Raw genomic sequence first — 6,000 nt, forward strand, 5'->3', positions numbered from 1 at the left:
GGGGGCCCGTTGCAGGCCCCCAGGGACTCCGGGGGGGGGGGGGGGGGTGCACATAGTTCCATGCACAACATGGCAGGCACCGCACGGTGCCTGCCATGTTGTGCATGGAAGTGCACAGCATGCCTTCCTGGCATTGTGGCGGGCGGTGCTGAGTGCACCGCCCGGCACAATGTCAGGAATGCTGGATGCGCCCGCTACTGTGGCGGGCGCATCCTAATTGCAGGCACGGGACCCCCGGCCTTATGGCCGGCGGTCCCTTTCTACTGTGGGATGGTGGGCGGACAAAGTCCTCCCGTCATCCTAATGGGCCCCTAAGAGTGGTCTTCAGGAAGGCAGAGTTTATGTGATCTGTCCTAAATAAGAGAGTACATGATTGCACCACTGAGCAAAAGTCTGAATTTGGAATCATTCATTTCTAGACTGGAATTTGGGTAAAGTGCATCCTGCTGTACATTATTAGATTACAAGACATTGGATGTCACTTGGGAGTTCCTTTATGAGGTCCCTTTACTCCACAGTGACTTGCAATATCCTTTTAAGGTATAGCAGAAGGTATTTTATTCTTACAGTACACGGTCATGGCATCACCCTTTCCTCAAGCTGCTTACATTTTCAATAGCATTCTCTTTCAAGATCATTGCAGACAAAAAGAATAAAAGCAGAATTTGTAGTCCAAAATTAAACACAACAAAAAACTCATTTTTTTTTTAATGATTTTAGAATCCGTTAAATGTAAGTGAGATAAAAAACAAACGTTGTACTTCCTAATGCCTAGAAACATGCAGAGGTTCTGTCTTTCTTGAAATGACCTGTAGCGCATACAGAATAAAAATGTTGCCATAAATATCTCCTTTCTGCTGATCACTTTTTCTTTTTAGGAAAACATATCAGAAGAAGGCAAATCCAGTTTCTGTTTTCCTTGTAGCTTAAATTATGCTCAGTAGCCTGTCCTTCACCCGGGCTGCTGGCAGCAGACATTTTAATATTAGAAGTCAACTGTAATACCTTATAACTATCAGCAGCGACATAATTTTTTTGTTACAGGTGACTAGAGACATCACCAGTCACCTGTAATAAGAAACTTAGAGGCTGTTATGCAGGATTTGCTGGCTCCCATGTATAATAAATTAAATATAGCACTTATTTTGTCCAGAATTATATGTGTGTCTCACGGTAGGAATGCCACAGCTGTTGAATATCCGTTTTGGAGTCCATGAAGTTCAGAAAGCCAACACAGGTGATGTTTGCAGATGTGAATGCCAACGTTTAACAGCAGGTGGATTGCTGACTCCAGTCATCCAACCAGGGACCTTTCTTTGCTGACTGCTTGGAATCCATGCAGGCACCATGTCTTTGTACCCCTAAACCATGCTCCACGGTGTCCCCTCTACAATGCTCACAGCCATCAATACAGAGCTACATTGGATTCATTATGAGTTGTGAACATCAAGATTTCACATCATTCTTACAGATAACATTTCTCATCTCTGTAGTAAATAGTAAAATAAATCCCTCTCCACCCACCCATGTTCTAGAAGAGGCCTCTTGAACCTTTCTACCTCCCAGGAGTATGCTGCCTTTTGGGGCTTGAGTTGATTGTGCCACGCCAAGCCCTGGGATGGCAAGGCTGTGCCCACCCCCCCACACAACCAGTTAGCTTGTCTTTGAAGACCTCACTCTTTGCAGATGCCTCCTGCACATGTGTGTAACATGTGGCTCGTTGGCTGTTTTTACGCGCTTTGTAATAGCACCATGGATCATAACGTCAGTGCGGTCAGGGGGTGGGCTTCATTTGTGTAGGGTACACCACATGCAACTGTGTCTCGCTGGTGGAGGTGTGACATTGTCACTGTGATCTTTCATAGCATTCCACACAACAGGAAACAACCTTTACAATGCAACTTTTACAACGCACTACCATTACATCGCATGCCATTACAACGCAACCATTACAACGCATGACACTACAACGCATACCACTACAATGCATGTCATTACAACGCATACCATTACAACGCATAAAATTACAACGCATAGTACCCTTACACTTTCCAACACTTACCCTATTGTTGCACCCCCTGGAGTTAGAATAGTAATTTTTACCCCTACACTATCCAACACTTACCCTACTGTTGCACCCCCTGGAGTTAGAATAGTAATTTTTACCCCTACACTATCCAACACTTACCCTACTGTTGCACCCCCTGGAGTTAGAATAGTAATTTTTACCCCTACACTATCCAACACTTACCCTACTGTTGCACCCCCTGGAGTTAGAATAGTAATTTTTACCCCTACACTATCCAACACTTACCCTACTGTTGCACCCCCTGGAGTTAGAGTAGTAATTTTTACCCCTACACTATCCAACACTTACCCTACTGTTGCACCCCCCTGGAGTTCGAATAGTAATTTTTACCCCTACACTATCCAATACTTACCATACATGCAATGTAATGTTATGCGTTGTAATGGTATGCATTGTAAAGGTAGTATGCGTTGTAATGGAATGCGTTGTGAAGGTAGTTTTTAAAAATTAGTTGTAATGGCATGCGTTGTAATGGAATGCGTTGTAATGGATGTTGCGTTGTAAAAAATGCATTGTAAAGGTATACGGTGTAAAAGTATGCGTTGTAACGTCATACATCCCACACAACCCACCTCCACAAAGCCACAGAAAATTGCCCATTCTACACTGACATTTCCGTTCTATGGGCCTGAATGTTTGTTACAGGTAATAATAATAACTGGCTTTCCATATAGTGCTTTATACCACCCTGCTGCCATTTCTAAGCGCTATAAATATGACATGTTACACATGCTGAATTTATTAGGACTCAATTTACCAACCTTGGAAGGATGTAAGGCTGAGCTAGCCTTGCTGTGATTAAAACTCATGACATGCAACTGACACGGATGTTAGTAGTGAGCATCCCTCTCACTGGTCTCCCTTGCAGCCGGCATCATTGAAGCACGGTCGCAGGCTGTGCTGTGTAAACAAAACCATTTTCATTTCACAGGCCTACCCATGCAATCCTGCATTTATCTGAATTTCATCCCAACAGATGTGTTCCACTTAACTTTTATTGCATTTGCCTATTGCATTTGCCCGCCATGACATATTCACCCCTAAAATAAATGCAGATTTCCCGACGAGCCATAAGTGGTCGACAGCGCTCTATTGGTGAGATCCGAATAGTGGCGCTGCAATCAGCAGTGTAATTCTGGGTTTCCCGGCCTGAGCGCGGAATCTGATTACACCCTTCAGGATAAATCAGTGTCTCCGTCGCTACTGGCCAGCAAGTTCATGGCTATGGAAATCTAGCATTGAGCCTTCCCCATGATAGTCAGCGGCGGCTCCTCAGTTAAGGCGGAGGAGCGCCGTCTCACTGCTTTTCGGAACTGCAAAAAAGGAAAAATAAAATGATAATCACATTATATTATGGTATTTTTAATTTTCTGTGCTGAACCCAGTATTGGGATGGGCGGGGCTGTCATCACAGCCAGAAGGGGGAGGAGTAATTGGTGCACTGCGTGATGGTTTGGCCAACCGTCTTGGGCCTGCCAAACAGTCATGCGCAAGTGGAGTAGTGTGGCTCACTGGTTAGAGGCGGCAGGCCTGAGAGCAGAAGTCAGCCCGGGACCAGGGTTCAATTCCCAACGCGGCAGGGTCGTGGACCTTGGTCAGCGGACTCGATAATTCTCGCTTCGGTGCTTACTCTAATCAGGGGTTCCACTCGGCAACTCTGGGCATCAGCTTGCCTAATCTCCACAACGGCCCCACCAATTCCAGGGATGCCTGGCTCCACCTTGGGGACTCCCAGCAAGGGACCATCCCACAGGGAAAGCCAGGACGGGTTCCCCAGATTTATACAGCGCCGGGACGCCCCGTTGCTGGGGCAGCTGTGCGCTTTACAAGTATACCACATTTACATTTACATTTACTTAGCATGTTCTCCACCTGGCTGTATTGCACAGCCTGGGGGGAGAACATGCACAGGCTCCCACTCCCTGCCTGAGCGCGGAACCAGGTCACTCAGACCAATCATGACACTGCTGTCATGCTGGTGACAGCAGCGTCGTGATTGGCTTAGGGGAGCCTGTGTGCTTCCTGCTGCCGGGAAGAGAAGTGAAGGAGAAACGCCCCGGCTACCCCCTTTCCGTACCAATCCACACTGGTGATAAGCCTTTCCATAGTTTAAGTTGTTTAGTTTAGGGTGATTACTGCCCCATAAAGCATGATAGGCTAGTGTGATGTTTCTACTGTATGTAGTACAGCCCTCAAAGTATCTCTGTCAGGTAAAAGGTTCATCTTGGGGCAAGGAAAGACATAAAATGGAGACAAATGTATGAAATCACTCCAGAAGGTGCTTATTCGAGTATTAGGAAAATTCTTGACGTAGACATTGATATTTTACATAAGCACCTACCAGGTCAAGAGCACATTGCAACTTTAAGCAAAATATGAAAAATGTTCACTGCATACTGATGACACATATCTGCCTCTGAATGATCATTCATTCATCAAACTTAATCAAAAGTTGTTAATTCCAAGCACTGAGATAAAACCTCACAGCACAGAAGTCACGACAAGCGCTTTTAAATAAAGCCTGCCATTAAGTTGAACATTAACAGGGACATTGCATCAAAGCATTTTGCGATCGCAAACAGTGCGAATTGCAAAAATCGGCCGTTTGTGATCGCAAAAATTGCTTTTGGAATGCATGAAACAAGTAGCCCCGCGCAATTTAAGAAATCGCAAAATTTGCTATTTCTTAAATTGGGATTGCATTTAAGGAATCGCAATTTGCGATTCCTTAAATGCAATGCAAGAAAGTAAAAAGATTTGCGATTTTGTAATTAAGAATCGCAATTTACCATGACATGTGAGGTGATGGTAAATTGCGATTTTTTTGAAAAAAGCATCAAAGTGCATTTTTGAAAGTCCCATGTTACGCACACACATGCCCCTGGGGCATGTGTGTGCGTAACATGGGTGCACATATCAATTTCAGGGGTGCAACAGGGTGTCCTTTGGACACCCCTGCACCCTTGAAATCGCATTCTCCATTTGCGAATCGCTAATTGCGATTCGCAAAATGAGAATGTCTTCCCATTCATTCCTATGGGCCTCTAGGCCCATAGGAATGAATGGGGAAGGATTCCTTAATTGCGACTCGCAATTTGCGAGTCGCAATTAAGGAATGTTTAGACATCGCAAATTTTTCAGCGATTTCTACATGCATAGGCATTTGCGATTTCTTAATTGCGATTCCTTAAAATTCGCAATTAAGAAATCGCAAATGACTACAATGATGCATGAGCCTGATAGAGAGGAATGACCGAAGGTTGAGTTCCCTCATAACATCTTGCACTTCCAGATGATTTGTGGTAGACTTTTGTAGGTATAGCAGGAATTCTTTGTCCTTTACAAAACCTGCCCACATCATTATCCAAGTGCTCCTAGAGATCTATAGGTCTCTCCTACAGACAGCTTTAGTAGTCTGTTGGCAGGAGACCTCTTCCTTACAATGCAGACTTAGGGCTCGATTACGAGTCTGGTGGTCCACGGACCGCCAGACTCAAGGGGGCACGGCAGTGGCCGTTTTTCGACCACCGTATTACAATTAGGACGATCGGACCGCTGTCGCCCCACCATAGCCTCAAGGAAACTGCCGGTCCCTGATGGTGGTGCAGCAGTGAAGAGGCAGCACTATGCTTGGCGGCACCACCACAGTCCTGCCAAGCATATTACAAGTTTCCTCTGCGCCATGGTTTTCTTGGCAGTTCATCCTCCATAAAAACCGTGGCAGAGACAAAACAATGGGGACTCTACAGGGCCCCCTGGTGCCTCACACCATGTGGATGCACACTAGTTTCTGCACAGCATGGACTTTATAGTCCATTCCATGCAGGAATTGTTTTTGCCATACCCATCGCGGTGCCGATTTTCCGAGACACCACCGTGGGAACAAAAAAAGCCCGCCAGACATAAGAAAC

The sequence above is a fragment of the Lissotriton helveticus genome, chromosome 8 (genome assembly GCF_964261635.1).
Source record: "Lissotriton helveticus chromosome 8, aLisHel1.1, whole genome shotgun sequence".
Lineage (NCBI taxonomy): Eukaryota > Metazoa > Chordata > Amphibia > Caudata > Salamandridae > Lissotriton > Lissotriton helveticus.